A 19,497-nucleotide genomic window follows, 5' to 3' on the forward strand; every position below is an offset into this window, starting at 1 on the left:
ATGACATTATTAATTATATATGAGATTATAAAACCCACTACATAAATAAACTTTGTATAGAGCGAGAGAAATTGGGGATTAGCATTACCTAATCCCATTTTAATTAAATATACCAATATTTTAAATAAATTTAAAAGATTAAAATCTGAACCCAACCTACCGTGGGAAGGGATATATATATATATATATATATATATATATATATATATATATATATATATATATATATATATATATATTTGTACGGTTATACGATGAGGAATAGGAGGGAAATATATTAAAATAATAATTTTTTAAAAAAATCAGAAATATCTAGGAAGTTCGGGCTTCTTAAAGAATTACTTATTAAATATCGCGATAAAACAGAGTTATGGGAAAAGGATGTAAACGATACATATCAATGGATAAGAGAAGAGAAAAAAAAATAGGAGTAAAGTAGAACAAGAAAATTTAGGAGTAAATTGGGACAGGGCCTGGGGGCATTGGAACAAATTAGGATCACTTAATATTCAAAGCCTCTGCTTCAAATACATGCACAATGCATGGTTGACAGGAGAGGTGGCAGTGAGACGGCACATGATCAGAGTATCGCCAAAATGTCCACTGTGTAGGAACGTCCCTTTCAGTAAATATCATATTATGACACAATGTGAAAAAAGAAAGGATGAAATTCTAAAGTTAATAAGGGAAATATGTAAAAATCACAAATATAAAAGAAATAGCATTTTATTTTTAGATGGGAAATTTGACAAAAACACACTTTATAAAATTACAGATTACATTGTTGGAACAATGAGGGCCTGTGGGCAAATAATAGCGATAGGAAGATAATTATGAAATAACTTGTCAAGAAATTGGAATCCTGAGGAGAGGAGGAGCAAAATGGGGATGGGGATGGGAGGGAGAGCTTCGGTTGGCTACCCACTAGGGGTGTGATACTGTCAGTGCGGAGGCCAGAGCCTCCAACTCATCCCCCGACCCAGACATGAGTCCCACCAAACCTTAGAAGCCAATTCCAAATTTTAAAATTCCAACTGGTTTTAAATCCTAAATTTAATATAAATTAAATAGAAACCCCAACCCAATACAAATTACATAAAATTTAAATTGTAAAATTTTTAATAATCGGGAAAAAATTTAAAATTTGAAAAATTATGTATGAAGTTTAAAGTTTTTGAAACTTAAAATTTTGTTTATTAAATTTTTTCCCCTTTAAATTAAACCTATATAGATAATTTAAAAAATTTGCTACATTATAACAAGGTTTATATAGGAATCCTAACTTATTGTAACTTTCAAATGCCATTTGTACTTTCTAAAGAATCCTATGACGCTACACATTGGAAAATTCTAAAATATAATTACCTGAAATACGAAACTAGATGGAATCCACAGGGTATTTATATGGGGAAAGTACAAGGCGATGACATCACGGGGCTAAGTCACAGGGCGCGCCTATGAAAGAGTCTAAGAAAAACACCCCATATAGAACATAAACAGACCAAACACAAATACAACAGTACAACCCCACTGACTCTTCTCTCTTTCTCCAACCATACAGCTCCCGCACTGTATGGTTGACCAAGCTACAATCTTGTAGTGATTAAACAATTTTTGGAATTTTCCCAAGAAATAGTTTAAATAATCAAAGGAGGCCTAACTCGATTCGGGAGAAATACAAGGAATAAAGAAGTGTGGACCTTGAATCGAGCACAGCCTACATGTTTCCTTCTTCAGCACGTATTGACAGGAACGACACATATTACACTCGAATAAAACAATAGAATTTTTTTTTCATAACCTAATATATCACACCGTTACGATCGCCAGAATTTTAAATTGAAAATAAATTAACGGAAAATATCATAAAATATATTGTAATGGATTTTAAATCCAAAGAATTGAAATAAGACAACTGGGATAAAACCCATTGATTTTTACTTGCTGTCTCAAACATACAGAAAATATAGCATACACACAATATAGCACATGTACACATGACAAACACTTAGACTAGGGATATCTCTAGCAAAGGTCACACAAATTACAAGGGAAGAGACTTCGAGCAAGGTGAATAAAACCAGGATCGGACGAACAACCCTTTAGATAACAGTAGGGAAAAATAAATACCCCATCAAAAACTCAAATTAAAATTTTTGATACAAAATTCGTTTTTAACAGAACCTACAACATATCTGAGATGGAAACAAAAGCTTAAAATACTTTTTATATATTTTTTTTAATGGGGGGCATCTGTCTGGTGCCCCCCCCCCCCCAAAAAAAATAAAAACCAACGCACATACACGCACACACAAATGTACGTGCGCACACATACACATAGAAACACACATACACACATATACACAAGCGTACGCGCGCACACAAACACACACACAGACGTACGCGCTCACTCTTACATACAAGCACACAAATATTAAACCAAGATTTTTTTTATTTATTTTAGGCAAGAGAGTAAATCTTTTCGAGACAATGGAGTAACCCTGGAAAGGGCCTTTGTTCTTGATTTTTTGTTAACACCATTCACTTAACAAGGAGGGCATCGCACGGATTTTCTTCTCTTCCTCAAACTCCGTCTGACCTCTGGACCGTAGATTAAGACTCGCTTCAGACAGCCTTGTCTCTCCGCATAGATCCTTGGTTTCCAAATGGCTGTCTCAGTGGTCTGGGTAATTGCCCATGATGACTTGACATACATGGGATTGTCCGGATTGAACAGCATCGACGATAGTAGGGTATACGATTGATTTTAATCCACATTTTGTGACGAGAACAGGCTAATGGAACGAAGTGAACCGTAGTTATTTATAGTGGAAGAGCGGATCGAAACGGACTGAGTTCTTTCACCAATCCTAAAACGCGTTACAAAATTCAGTCACAGTGCGGAGTCCGTCTTCCAATCCGAAGAGAGCTGCCTATGACGTCACATTCCCTATATAGGTACGCTAGCGTCTGTGCGCAGTGAATCAATGCGAGAGAATTAGAACATGACGGAAACTACGGAGATGATGCATTAGGATGAACCGGCTGTGGAAACGAGGAGTGATGGTATAGCAGCCACAATCCTGCTACCAGAAGAGAACAATTTTAATTGGGATTTAGAGGATTTTCTTTCTTCACAAGAATTTTGTTCTGTACCAGAACCTTCTCTGCTGTCTCCTTCCTTACCGCACGTCGAGGATTTTAAACAGAGGCAGAAAGAAGAATTAGAAATTTTTTGGGAACAGCAGAAAGAAGCAGAACAAGCCTTTTTCATTCAACAGCGAGAAGAAGATGAGGCCAGAAAAAAAACGACAGAAAAAAAAGAAGCAGAGAAGAAACAAGGTCTAGGAGAGAAGAAGGACAGTAAAAGTCAAACGATGACGGTACTCTTAGACATTTTGGGAGATTTAAGCAGTCTGAAAGAAATTTGTTAGATTTCTTTAATATGACCCAAGAGAAAAAGACCTTTCCGGGCCAAACACCCCATCCCGGTAAACACTGCACTATGCTGGAGATATCAACCCTAGTGATTTCTACACAATCATCAACAGTAGCAGGTCAAGAAGTAGATCTTGGTGTCACGGAATTGTATAAATTCCTTTATTTATTAGATACATGTACTCGAGTTTCATTTTTTTGTGTACAACGATACCCGAGAGTAATTTATGTATATTGTGTTGTATTTCGAAATAGTGAGTTCGGTTCATCCTATGCCGCACGTGCGAAGTGCTCTCGATGGGAAGAACTGAATGCCTTCAGTACACAGACTGTATCTGTGTATAAATACCTCACCGTAGGTAAAACTCTTTACATTACGGAAAGTCTTGTCAGTCAGCGGTCTGCTTTAAGGACTTGCACATCTTCAGCTGTAGAGGTATGTAAGTTTATTAATTTTTTGTATATAAGATATAAATATCGTACTACCACGTTTATTTTTGTATGTTTGCTAAGTAACTTTGGTTTAGGCAGTATAATGCACATATTTCTATTCTTGTTTGCGACTTAGCAAGGGATTTATATTAGTAATATAAAGCTACATTTTTAAGAAATGTTTAGTACCATAGGATTTTTATCGAGCAGGGTTATGTTTATTTCTGAACCTGTTGTTTTGTAATTATTGTGCCGATAATGTAATCTGTATAACTAACCGTATATAACGTCATTAGTTTTTTTTGCCCCTGTCATGTATAGTACACGGTATTGGATTTATTTTCAACTGTGCAGAGCTGTCTAGAGTGTCTGGAGTGTCCAGAGTGTGTAGAGCTGTGTAGAGCTGGCTAGAGTGTTTGGAGTATCCAGATTGGCTAGAGTGTCTAGTATCTGAAGTGACCTGATTGACCCGAGCGGTATCGGAGTGATCAGGGTCGACGGGGAGCAAGCTGTAAAGCCAACCACAGGAATTAAACGTAGCAGCTGTGAAGCTGAACTGTAGCAGCCGTGGAGCTGAAATAAAGTGTGCTGATGACGGAGTCTCTCTCCTTACATATAATCTGTTAGCCGTGGGCTAATTTTGTAGTTCGTAAAACCCATTGTATCTTTCGGGACTGTAAAGATGATTTGTATATCTGTCCCCTTTTGTTTGCATAATTTCACTATCTGAGTGAATTCATTTTACTACACGAGTAAAATTCTACATTATTTACTAGCTGAGTAAACTATATTCATCTGTTCATTGTGAAATCACTGTGAACCATTCACCCCTTGTCTTTGTATTTTGTAAAGTAATTTATTTGCATTTTTCATTATTAAGTCTGTGCGTTCTTATGTTATCTTGTGTCACTTGGCCGTGACAAAAGGATATGGCAGTTATAGCTCATTACTTCTCGTTTTTGAGTTTTGTTTTTCTTTTTAAAGAACAAAAAAGAAAAAGGTCTTTTTCAGGGACACCCACCTGACTCGAAAAGATACTACTCCGTGTTTGCCAAAATCAAAATAAAACTCAGATCCCTTTTTTCCCATGAAGGACGTGTTTGAGTGCGTGAGTGTACGTCCTGATTATAAAAATCAAAACCAAGGGACCCATACGTTTTCTTTTCTTCTGTTATATTCTCTTTTAAATTTTGCAATCCAATGTTACGACACAATACTTTAAAAAGTTTATAGACTTCTTTGTCTTTTCACTCACTCCATTTTTTTGAATTTCTTTACTGTCGTAGTTTTATTCTCTTTTTCCTCACTTTCTTCTTGTCTTCGTTTCTTCTCTTTCTGAACGTGTCTGGATTCTTCCGTTTCGGATGGTACCTCTTCTTACTGTTTGGAACCCCTCTATCCCTACTGCTCCTGCTGTTTCTTAGGACAGTCTGAAGACCAATGTCCTTTCTCTTGACAATGATAACAAGTATCTTGACCTTTGTCTCTCTTAATACCTATCTTGCTTTGACGTTGTGGACATTCTGAAGAGCAATGGCCTTTTGTCTGACAGATATAGCAAATATCTTAAGACTTTCATCTCGAAGGAGGGGATTAGTTTGCCTGCTTCTCTGGAGAAAACCTTCGTATGACAACTCGCAAAGTCTAATTAGAAGTTTACCTTTCTGCTAGGATTGAGAACGAAATGAATACTTGGAGGGAATACACTGATCTGTAATTTTATAGGAATACACTGGCCTTACATTGATATATAGGGGACCATGACGTTTAAAATGCGGTCATTTGACATTTTGCATTTTGCAATCAAGATGAAACAATCGAATCAAAGAAAGGAGAAAAAAGTAAGAGGCAGAAGCATGACATATCGGCTCGCACAGTAGCTGAAGTCTTGGCTCAAATTCATAACAACGATTTCGAAGATGGCATGAGTGAGCCGAAATCCAGATACAGAGAGTCAAAGTCAAAACAAAGTCCACCCCCAGTAACCTCTGAAAAGCACTATCACATTCGTGAGACGGATACATTTTCATCTAGAAAATTTAGAACTACGGCCTACACGTGCACGGTGAAATTTTAAAGATTTCAAGTCCGACGTACCTCTAGACAAAACAGGGGTTCATCACCGAAATTTGGGATTCTGTTAACCACACCGAAACGACAATGTCGAGCCAAAGAAGACGATGCCTCCAGACTTTCCATTTATCACGACAGTTTGAAGTCCGCTGTTGGATCAAATTTAGCTACCGTCAGAATTGACACCATCCAAAGTCATCTACATGATTCAACACGTACAGCAGTCCAATGAAAAGTGTCACATCACCGATAGAAAATGACACTGTACATGACCCACGTTACTCTTCCCAAAGAGACTGGACAACGCACAAAAGTGTTATTGGTAGACGACCTTCGTAGCCCCGAAAAAAAAGAGTCTCGTCTGAATTAACTCTCAATACCAGGTGTGTTTAGCCCGAGCCATTATGGCGGGACGAACTTATGCCGACAAGAACGACACAGCAGAATGGAAAAGAGCCTGCAAACTATTGAAAAATCGCACCGAGCCAAACAACGAAGAGAAGCAGAACTCTGGTAACAGCAATCTGGCCTACCTATAGACACTGTCTGTGGAATTCCTGAAATGCACAAACTGCAAGGCATCTTGGCTCCACGGTACACCTTGAAAGTACACCCTCAAGAAGTGTAAACCTATGTTGTTTCGAGGAAACAATTTCAAAGAGGGAAAATATTTTCACGTCTATTCTCACGATGAACATTTCGATGCCATTAACAGTATCACTGCATTCCTGGAATAAAGTTATTATTGGGAGAAATGTGACTATGGCTATGACAATCGAGAGCAACACAAGCAATGTGGATCGAAATGCGATGAAAGACAAGAACGAGTGCATTGTCTGGCTTGTCAGCGCACTTTTGTCAGCCCTACCTGTTATCAACAACATCTGAAGACGCAAAGTTTACATCATAAAAGTGCTTGTCAGCTCCTGAAATTGTGCCTTATTTGTGGGAAAGGCATACGTACCAATAGAGCCAAGGCTAGATTTTAGTTCCAGGACTGAATTACCTCATGTACTGATAATTTATTGATTTTAGTCCCAGTACTGAATTACCAGATATACTGATAATTTATTGATTTTAGCTCCAAGACTGAATTGCCTGATATACTGATAATATATTGATTTTAGTTCCAAGACTGAATTGTTTGACTTACTCATAATTTCTTGATATTAGTTCCAAGACTGAATAACCTGATATACTTATAATTTTTCAACTTCAGTGCCAGTACTTAATTACCTGATATACTGATAATTTATTGACTTTAGTGCCATGACTGAATTGCTTGATATACTGATGATATATTGATTTTAATTCCAAGATTGAATTACCTGATATAGTGATAATTTATTTATTTTAGTGCCAGGACTGAATTACCTGGTATACTGAAAATTTGTTGATTTTAGTACCAGTACTGAATTACCTGATATACTGATAATTTATTGATTTTAGTTCCAGTACGGATTTGCCTGAAATACTGATAATTTATTGATTTTAGTTCCAGCACGGATTTACCTGATATACTGATAATTTATTGATTTTAGTTCCAGTACGGATTTACCGGATATACTGGTACGGATTTACCTGATATACTCATAATTTATTGATTTTAGTTCCAGCACGGATTTACCTGATATACTGGTACTTTTTTGATTTTAGTGCCAGTAGTGAATTACCTGATATACATATAATTTATTCATTTTAATACCAGTACTGAATAACCTGATACGCTGATAATTCTTCAACTTTAGTGCCAGTAGAGAATTACCTGATATGCTGATAATTTATTGATTTTAGTTCCATGACTGAATTACCTGATATACTGATAATTTACTGATTTTAGTTCCAGGACTGAATTACCTGATATAGTGATTATTTATTTTAGTGCCAGGACTGAACTGAACCAAAAACATGAAGTGCTAATAGTAAGTTAATACACGGCGCTAAATATCTGCAAGCTTATGACAAAAGGAGTCTCAAGTGAAGAGAGTTTCCTCTAAACATAGTAAAGAATGTAACAGCTATGGCTATATTAACATATTTTCTAAAACATAACAAAAATTGCATCATTATTCAGACACCGTCTGTCTGCCCCCTAAACTGCTATGTAGAAATTCCTGAAACGCTGTTGTTAAGTTGACATATGATGACCAGCTGTAACAGAGATGTCGTTCATGACTCCTGCAAAAGGCATCAAAAAGAGATGTTAAAAATCAGATATATAAAGTTTCATTTACAATGACATTGTCAAATATTTTAGGACCAAAGTTTATAAATGTGGTCTTAGCAGGAACATTCATGAAATATTTAACATACTTTGCGTATGTCCCTTTTTTATTTTCAGACTATTCTGTCTTTTCAGAAGATACAGCCAGTGGTATAAGTCATTCTGATTTCGTCCCAGACATATTTGAATATACAGCATCAGATTAGCTAAACTCTGCTAAACCTGTTCAGCGTTTATTCTAAAGAGTTAAACATATAGTGCACACAGCAGAAACAAATTTGACAGAAATACAGACTTTGGATGCAGAATAGAACACAGCCAGACCATCAAGAAATTCATTGAAGATAATGAAAAGATCAGTAATACATATATATATATATATATATATATATATATATATATATATATATATATATATATATATACATACCTTTGAACCCTTAATGTTGTGACCATCTCAAACAGCTATCTGGAAAAATGTACCAGAATGTCTTTGCAGAAAATTTAAGTTGTGTCAATGAATTATCCACTGTACAAACATACTCATTCTCAAAATAAAACTGCTAAAGCTCAGACATGGAGTACATATAAGCATGCCAACACCCAGAAATATGTCACTGATGTGGCACCAAAATATGACAACACAGACATATGCCACTGATGTGACACATAAACATGACAACACAGAGAAATATCTTATTGATGTAACCCTTGAACATGACAGACGTAAAATATTCATTGATGTGACACCTTAGGGGGCAGATAGTTATTTGTCAAATAGATGAACTGACTGAGTTTTTGATAAACATACTACAACAGTTTCATCAGGTGTCCTTAACAAATAGGAGCAACTTGCTGTAACAGATGTAGGTTATGTACTGACATGGATATTTAAACTCAAGTTCATCTGTACTGCTATGACATAATGTCAAAAATACAATAGTCTGAAAATTATCTTTCTGTACTACTGTGACAGAATGTTAAAAGCAGTGGTCTGAAATTATCTCTGTACTGCTATGACAGAATGTCAATAATACAGTGGTCTGAAATTATTTGTGTCTGTACTGCTATGACAGAATGTCAACAATACAGTGGTCTGAAATTATCTGTGTCTGTACTACTATGACAGAATATTAAAAGTACAGTGGTCAGAAAATGATCTTTGTACTGCTATGAAAGAACGTCAAAAATACAGTGGTCTGAAAATTAACTTTGTACTGCTATGACAGAGTGTCACAAATACTGGTCTGAAAATGAGCTGTGTCTGTACTGCTATGACCGAATGTCAAAATTACAGTGGTCTGAAATTGATCTTCATCCGCAATTGGCAAACTGTGCTCTGTGACAAAATTTCAGACAAGTACTTCAGTTCTTGTGCCATGGTCTGTTGAAGAGTGCTTCAAGTTTCTTTTGGGATTGTCCTGATACTGGGTTGTGTTGCTATGTAAATGGATGTCATAAACACTAGAATTACTAATGTAAATATGATGTCTGCACTATGTGGAAAGAACATAATCCTCTCCATCTCATATGCTTCGACTGCTCTGGTGGCATGCATGGTTAGAGCATTCACCTCTGATGCGTGAAGTCACAGGTTCGAACCCCAGCCGAGTCATACAAAATATTTATTAAAGTGGTACAAACACCTATCTCGCTTGGCACTCAGCATTAGCATTTAATGTTAGGACTAGTCAGCCTGGTGTCAGGATAATGTGAGTGGGTGGGAAACGATGCCCCTTTTGTGTGACATCACTACAAACTGCCAAACAACAGATATCATAGCAATATGACTCAAACTGTAAAAGCTACATTAAAAAAACAAATCACCCACACATGCTCATGTGCTTTAAAAGCCACAGTCATTAACCAAGAGTTCTGAAATTTAGTTTTTGCTGGCTTATTATTGTGTTAATTACAGCTGCATTTCAACAATTTGCCTTTAAAATATGAATCACATATGCACACTATTGTGACTACTGATATAATTAAGTTTTGAGTTTTATATATATATGGAGTAAAGTCTGACTTTGACTGTCAACACACATCTCACTAATTTACCTAACTTCAAATGAACTGGATTGTTCCACACAATGACTCTCCGAAAGCAGTGCTCAAAGGACTCAGCATGACATCACACTAGCTATTGTCAGCTAATTAAGGAAAATGTGAAATGGTAGCTATCTCTGCACAGCTTATGCTTGTATTGCCTTTGAGACAATCAACTGTATAAATTACCCAGATGGGAGACTGTGGAAGCCCTTCTCCAATGTGTCAGGAATAACAATGCATGTACTTACATTTAATCATATGAAGACACATGGTAGAAATGGGAGGCTGTGGAAGCCTCTCTCCTTTCTCCAATAAGTCTGGTACATCTCTTGCTCTGAGCACCATATATAAATAGTTTCCATACTGTCACACCTGAAAGAGTTTTAAAATTAAATTCTGTAAATACTTTCTCCAAGCAAATGGGTCTGCATACATTAAATTATCCTGAAAACAACCTTGGTTTAATAAATTATCAATTGTTAATGACAAATGACAGTGAATAAGAACTTACTGCCACTTTATCTATACATGAAATATATTCATCATAATATTGTGTAAAAAATGAAATGGATTGTTTGCCGTTACACTTGTTTCACTTTCTGGTATAATCTCTGGAATGCCGAAGTGGACCAATGTTGCATTGTACATGTCTTTGTCATAGAGGCTTCATCCAATGTGCCATCCTACATGTCTCTGGAATGCAGAATTGGACCAAAGTACCTTCCTACATGTCTTTGGCATAAGGACTTCATCTAATGTGCCATCCTACATGTCGTTGGAATATAGACTTGGTCTGATGTGCTTTCCTACATGTCTCTGGCACACAGACTTGGCCACATGTGCCCTACTACATGTCTTTGGTATAATCATCATCATCATCATCATCATCATCATCACCATCATCATCATCAGTCTCATGACCTAGTGTGGTCGTTCAGGCATTGTGCTGCTGAACATCTGACCATTTCCCTCCACTTGTCTCGATCATGTGCCAATGCCTGTGTCTCCGCAAAACTTTTCCTGGTCCATTCTGTGATGTTGTCAGTCCACTTTTTTCTCTGTCTACCTCTCCATCTGCCACCCTGGACGTTGCCCTGCAGGACTGTTGTGGATAGACTGTTGGCTCTAGTGACATGGCTATACCATTTCAGCTTTCTCTTTTTGACCGTGGTGAGGAGGTCCTCATAGTGGCCTACTTCGCGCCTGATGGTGTTACGCACTTTCATTTGTGATGTGGTCCATGTAAGAGATGCCAAGGATGGTTCTGTAGCATCTCATTTCAAGTGACTGGATTCTTCGTTGTAATTCTGCTGTCAGAGTCCATGCCTCACATGAATACAAAAAGACTGAGATGGCTAGAGCTCGCAATAGTCTTGATTTTAGTTTTCAGACAGATAGTCTTGTCTCTCCAGATGGGTCTTAGCTTTGACATAGCTGCCATTGTTTGTGGTGCTCTTGACAAAATTTCTGCTCTTGATCCCTCTTCAGTGATTATGGAACCAAGATATTTGAACTGGCTCACTGTTTCCAGTTCATGTCCTCTGACTTTAATCTTGGCTGAGATTTGTTTGCCACTATTTGTCATCAGTTTTGTCTTCTCAACGCTTATCTCCATGTCAAATCTGGAAGATGTTTCATCCAGGTTCTTCACTAAGGTGGCTAGCTCGTCTTCACTGCCTGCCAGCCCATCATTGTCGTCTGCAAAGCGGATGTTGGTAATGTTACGACCTCCAATGCTGACTGTCCCACAGTGGTTTTCCAGGGCTTCGCTCATGATGCGCTCTAAGTAGATGTTGAAAAGCGTGGGTGACAGGAGACGGCCTTGACGCACTACCACTGTTGTCTGGAACCAGTCCCCCATAACACCTTGGGCAATTACTGTACTGGTAGCCTTGGCGTACAGATGCTTGATGGTATTGGTTAACTTGCCTAATGATCTAATGTGCCATCCCGTTTTTTGCATAGAGACTTGATCCATTGTGCCATCTTACATGTCTTTGGAATGAAGACTTGGTCTAATGTGCCTTCTTACATGTTTCTGGCAAATACAACTGGACCAGTTTGTCATCCTACATGTAATATGTGGCATGCAGACTTTGTCCAATATGCCATGCTACATGCTTCAAGAGGCAGCTAATTTAAGTAATATCTCCAAAAAGGGATATGTTCTGTGATGACAATGATGAAAACGTTTCTGACCAGGGATATGTTCTGTGATGACAACTTTTCTGACATGGATATGCTCTGTTTTGACAACATTTCTGACTAAGGATACATTCTATGGTGCCAACCATTCTAACAGGGATATGCTCTGCGTTGACAAGGATATGTAACAAAAACCTTTCTGACAATGGGTGTATTCTATGATGGCAACCTTTTTGACCTTGAGTATGTTCTACGATGACAACATTTCGGACCTAGATTATGGTCTGTGCTAACAAACATTCTGACAAGGATATGTTCTATGATGATCACCATTGAGGCCTGGGATATGTTCTTTGATTACAACGTTTCTGAAGAGAGAAATGTTCTGTGATGACAACCTATCAGACCAAGGATATGCTCCATGATGACAGCTTTTCTGACCAGGATATGTTCTGTGATGACGTCCATTCAGTATTTACTCATTCCATAGATATGTCAAGACAGAATACACAAATATGACAGTACATGTATTTACATATTCCATAGATATGATTAAACAGAATGCACAGATATGACAATAATATTTACCTACTCCATATATGTCAAGACAGAATGCATAGATATGACATTATTTACCTACTCCGTAGATATGCCTAGACAGAATGCACAGATATGACAGTATTTACCTACTCCATAGATATGTCTAGACAGAATGCAAAGATATGACATTATTTACCTACTCCGTAGATATGCCTAGACAGAATGCACAGATATGACAACATTATTTACCTACTCCATAGATATGTCAAGACAAAATGCAAAGATATGACATTATTTACCTACTCCGTAGATATGCCTAGACAGAATGCACAGATATGACAGTACATGTATTTACCTATTCCATAGATATGCCTAGACAGAATGCACAGATATGATGGTATTTACATACTCCATAAATATGTCTAGACAGAATGCACAGATATGACAACATTATTTACCTACTCCATAGATATGTCTAGACAGAATGCACAGATATGACAATAATATTTACCTACTCCATATATGTCAAGACAAAATGCAAAGATTTGACATTATTTACCTACTCCGTAGATATGTCTAGACAGAATGCACAGATATGATGCTAATTACCTGCTCCACTGTTATGTATATTTGATTTAATTTATATTTGATTTAATTTAATTGTTTTGTAAGATTTTAAAATAATTCATTTTAACTTCATTACATGTAAATATATAGTAATTTGCTTTCATATGAGTTTGATATTTTCCAGAAATTAGTTTGACCTAGCTGTTAATCGTAAACACCGATCTTTGTATCTTATGCTGACCTTGTTCCCAACCTCAATTCAGAAATCACCGAGACAAGAAAACAATTTTTATTTTTATCTTATTCTTAGAGTAAAATGATCAGTTTTTGTCAAGGTCATAGTGGGACTACGTGCTTTTAGATGTAAATACTTCTCGAAAATTCTGGAGAGTTGACTCTCATCCAGGAATCTGTTTTGCATTTCAAGTTACTGTATAACCTTTGTTTATAGAGAAAATCGGCACTTGGGTCTTTTTGTTTGCACTGGAAAGTGTCTGTTGTGACAGTTTGGGAATTATATTTTAATATTTATTCAAATTATTTGGATTCTAACAGATAAATTCTTTTTCCTGGAAATATTTGAGTGCTCATACAGAATTCTAGGACAACGCAATTTATTTAAATTTTATTCGGAAATTCAAATACCAGAATATTATTGACTTTGGAATAAAAAAGGACTGTAGACGACACATCACCATACTAACTACAATATGCATCATTGCCTTCCATTTTGGATTCTTCATCGGGACTCAAACTTGAATTCATTAGAACATTTAATTATTAGGACTTATAAAATTTAATTTGTGGATTATTCTTGGATCAGTTTTGGATTTGATTCCTAAAACTGTAAGTTCTTATTTTTTATTTTAGCAGTGATTTTTCCAGGGAAATAAAGTATTTAATTTTTCAAAGCTTGTTGTTTTCACACTTTCTTTTCTTACTGTTTATTAGAGCCTACACAAATAAAATAAGGCCATACATATGTCTAGACAGAATGCATAGATAAGACAGTATTTACCTACTTCATAGATATGCCTAGACAGAATGCATAGATATGACAACAGTATTTACCTACTTCATAGATATGCCTAGACAGAATGCACAGATATGACACCATTATTTACCTACTCCATACATGTCAAGACAGAATGCACAGATATGACAGCATTATTTACCTACTCCATATATATGCCTAGACAGAATGCACAGATATGACAACAGTATTTACCTATTCCATCGATATGTCTAGACAGAATGCACAGATATTTCACTATTTTTTACCTACTCCATAGATATATCTAGACAGAATGCACAGATATGACAACATTATTTACCTACTCCATAGATATGTCTAGACAGAATGCACAGGTATGACAGTATTTACCTACTCCATAAATATGTCTAGACAGAATGCACAGATATGACACCATTATTTACCTACTCCATAGATATATCTAGATAGAATGCGCAGATATGACAGTATTTACCTACTACATATATATGTCTAGACAGAATGCATAGATATGACAACATCATTTACCTACTACATAGATATGTCTAGACAGAATGCACAGATATGACAGTATTTATCTACTACATAGATATGTCTAGACAGAATGCATAGATATGACAACATCATTTACCTACTACATAGATATGTCTAGACAGAATGCACATATAGGGACAACATTATTTACCTACTCCATAGATATGTCAAGACAGAGTGCACAGATATGACGTTTACCTACTCCATATATATGCCTAGACAGAATGCACAGATATGATAACATTATTTACCTACTCCATAGATATGTCAAGACAGAATGCACATATATAACAGTATTTACCTATTCCATATATATGTCTAGACAGAATGCACAGATATGACAAAAGCATACTAATCAAAACTTAAACAAAAAAGTAAAGACATAACTTGTGCAAATTGTGTCTTACCAAGGACATTTCTATAAGCTAAATCTCTGCGTTCTATGCCACGATCCTCCAGCTATATGAAAAATAATAATATTGGGAAATGTGAGACATGAAAGTTTGGCCTATCTCCTGGGAACAAGACTGTGGGAGACATGAATTTTTGGCCTATCTCCTGGGAACAAGACTATGGGAGACATGAATGTTTGGCCTATCTCCTGGGAACAAGAGTATGGGAGACATGAATGTTTGGCCTATCTCCTGGGAACAAGACTATGGGAGACATGAATGTTTGGCCTATCTCCTGGGAACAAGACTGTGGGAGACATGAATGTTTGGCCTATCTCCTGGGAACAAGACTATGGGAGACATGAATGTTTGGCCTATCTCCTGGGAACAAGACTGTGGGAGACATGAATGTTTGGCCTATCTCCTGTGAACAAGACTATGGGAGACATGAATGTTTGGCCTATCTCCTGGGAACAAGACTGTGGGAGACATGAATGTTTGGCCTATCTCCTGGGAACAAGACTGTGGGAGACATGAATGTTTGGCCTATCTCCTGGGAACAAGACTATGGGAGACATGAATGTTTGGCCTATCTCCTGGGAACAAGACTATGGGAGACATGAATGTTTGGATATATATATATATATATATATATATATATATATATATATATATATATATATATATATATATATATATATATATAATATGAGTTGTGTGCTTTTATTTGCCAAATAAAATATTATTAATTTCTTTATTATATTTAGCACTTTACAATATGAAGCGGGGCCCCGAGTGGCCGAGTGGTCTAAAGCGCTCTCATTTACGGATCACTGCCATCTGACCTCTGTCTGCGTGGGTTCGAGTCTAGGATTCGGCCAATGTGGGTATGTGAGAAAGCTTGCCAGTAGCTTCTCGTGGGTCGGTGGCTCTTCCCGGTGTTTTCCCGGGTTCTTCCTCCACCATTAATACTGGCCGCCATGTATAGCCTATCGTGTGCTGAAAAATGGCGTTAAACCCCACAACATCAACAATATGAAGCTAATAGCACAATCAACATTAGGAAATATCAGTAACTGGTCCATCAAGGCCATTGGCAATGTTCATGTAGTCTACGTAAAAAGGTTTGAGAACCACTGTACTAGAGCAACACCTATATAACTCAAATAACAATAACTTGAATACAGGGGCATCATCTGAATGTATTCCTCAGTCCTGGTGTGTAAATCTTTTAACTATGACCTCAAAACTGTAAACTCAAGCAAACATGAAAGCAGCCTCCAGCACCCTGAGCTTTTAATTTCCACTTAACATTTTTACAACTCTTATGTAAATAAGATTAAACCAATCCAAACATGCGTTACAAAATTCAGTCAGCCCACGTCCAATCGGAAGAGAGCAGTCTGTGACGTCACGTGGTCTATATAGATTCGCTAGCGCCTGTGCGCAGTCAATTTATGCGACAGTTTTTTCAACATGACGGAAACTCAGAAAACGATAAATTGGGGTGCACCATCAGTGGAGACCACCCAAGGGAACCCGGACTTACTTTCAGAAGAGGTGAATTGGGATTTTGTGGATTTTCTTACCTCGCAAGAATTTGTTCCGGAACCTTCGCCACCTTCTCCTTCATTACCACATGTAGAGAATTTTAGATAGAGACAGAAAGAAGAATTGGAGAAATTTATACAACAGCAAAAGGAAGCGGAACAAGCTTTTCTCCTACAGCAACAACAGCAAGAAGAAGAGGTAAGAAAAAAACAGCAACAAGAAGAAGCAGCAGCAAAGAAACAAGGGTGTGAAAATCAAACGGTCACGGTACTGTTAGACATTTTAGCGGAGTTCAGAAGTCTGAAACAAATGTATGAGACTTCTTTATTACGACCGAAGAGAATACGACCTTCCCGAGCTAAACACTCCAACCCTGTGACTAAACCTACCGTGCCACCCTTAGTGATTTCAACCAAATCATCATCATAATCAACAGTACTCAGTCCAGAAGTAGGCCTTGGCCGTGGCAAAGGCTTAAGACAGTTAAAGTTGATTGCTTAAACTCACCCCTACACCAAAAAAGGCCCTTTTCAGGGCCACCCACGTCTCACGAAAAGAGATAGTCTTTCAATTGCCAACATCCATTCAAACTAAAAAAACAACCCATTTTACCCCTATAGTACGTGTGTATGAGTGTGTGAGTGTACGTTCTTATTTTAAAATCAAAACTCAAAGACACTTACCATTTAATACCTAATTTATTCTTTTACAAATATTAACATTCCAATTCACATTTCACAACAGAGCACTTTAAAAAGTTCATTCACTTCTTTTGTTTCATTTTTTACTCTCTCTGTTTTTTCAATTTCTTCACAGTCTTTTCCTCCTCTTCCTCCTCATTTTCTTCCCTTTTTCTTCTCCTCTTTCTTTTTCTTCACTTGTCTGCTTTCTTCCTCTGAAGAATCCCTCTCTTCTTCTGACTCCTCTTGTTTCTTTTTTGGGCAATCTGGAGACCAATGTCCTTTTTCTTGACAATAATAACAGGTATCTTGACTTTTGTCTTTTCTAACCCTTTTTTTCTTTTTTGACGGTCTGGACACTCTGAAGACCAATACCCTTTCTTCTGACAGATATAGCAAGTATCTTGACTTTTATCTTGCAAGGAAGGAGAGTAGTCCGTCGGCTGGTCTGAAGAGAATTTTCTAATGACCCCTCGCAAAGCTCTGATGAAACGTTCGATTTGTGTAGCCTCTTCCATCGTTGTGTTCGGTTTGAGAGTGAAATGAATAGTGAAAGGACAAGTCACATACCCTTTAATATACGCTGGTCTGCTATGACTATAAATTAGTCCATGGTGTTTAAACTTTAGTCATTTAAGTTTTGCTATCAAGATGAAACGATCCAATTCATTTGAGAAGAAAGACGAAGAAAGTAAGAGGCAGAAACGTGATCTATCGCCTCGTACCAGGGCTGAAGTCTTGGCACAAATTCATACCAGTGATTTTAAAGAGGACATGAGTGAACCAGAATCCGAACCCTCTAAACAAAGTTCATCACCCTTAGTCAACCCTGAAGAGTACTATTCCATTCAATGGACGGAAAAGCGTCCCTCTAGAAAATTTAGAACCACGGCTTACAAATGCACGGTGAAGTTTAAAGATTTCAAGTCCGAAGTACCGTTGAAGAAAGCAGAAGGGTTCATCACCGACATGTGGGATTCTTTGCTCACCATACTCAAGCGACAATGTCAACCCAAAGAAGACGATCGCTTGAGACTTTCCATACAACACGACGGCTTGAAATCCCCTGTTTGGATCGAGTTTAGCAGCCCTGCAGAATTAACCGCTTCCAAAGTCATGGACAAGATTCAACACATACAACAATCCAATCACCAGTTTCACATCACTGATGGAAAAGCCACATTGGACATGACCAACGTCTCTCCTCCTCAAGGGACTGGACAACGCAAAAAGGTGGTATTGGTGAACGGCCTTCGTAGCACCAAAACGAGCCTCGTCCAAATTTACAATTCTCAAGACCAGATGTGTTTAGCCAGGGCTATCGTGGTGGGACGAACCTATGCCGAGAAAAACGACACGGCAGAATGGAAAAGAGCATGGGAGAACATTCGAAAATCGAACCGAGCCAAACAATGAAACGAAGCAGAACTCCTGTTACAACAAGCCAGACTGTCCAAAGACACATCCAGTGGTATTCCTGAGATACAAAAATTGCAAGATGTCCTAGCTCTACGCTACACCTTGAAAGTACACCCTCAAGAAGTGCGCGGACCTCTGTTATTTCGAGGCCAAGACTTTAAGGATGGAAAATACATTCACCTCTATCATCACGACGACCATTTCGATACCATTACCACTGTCACCGGATTCCTGGGATATGGTTATTATTGCGAGAAATGTGACTATGGTTATAACAATCGAGAGCAACACAAGCATGGTGGATCGAAATGCCTCTCCACCCTGTCTGAACGAAGGGCAAGAACGAGCGCATTGTCCAGCTTGTCTGCGCACGTTTGTCAGCCCTGCCTGTTACCAATAAAATTTGAAGACGCAAGGTTCACAGAAGAAATGTGCTTGTCA

Source organism: Sinohyriopsis cumingii, unplaced genomic scaffold (genome assembly GCF_028554795.1).
Source record: "Sinohyriopsis cumingii isolate HCF-2022 unplaced genomic scaffold, ASM2855479v2 utg000131l, whole genome shotgun sequence".
Taxonomy (NCBI): domain Eukaryota; kingdom Metazoa; phylum Mollusca; class Bivalvia; order Unionida; family Unionidae; genus Sinohyriopsis; species Sinohyriopsis cumingii.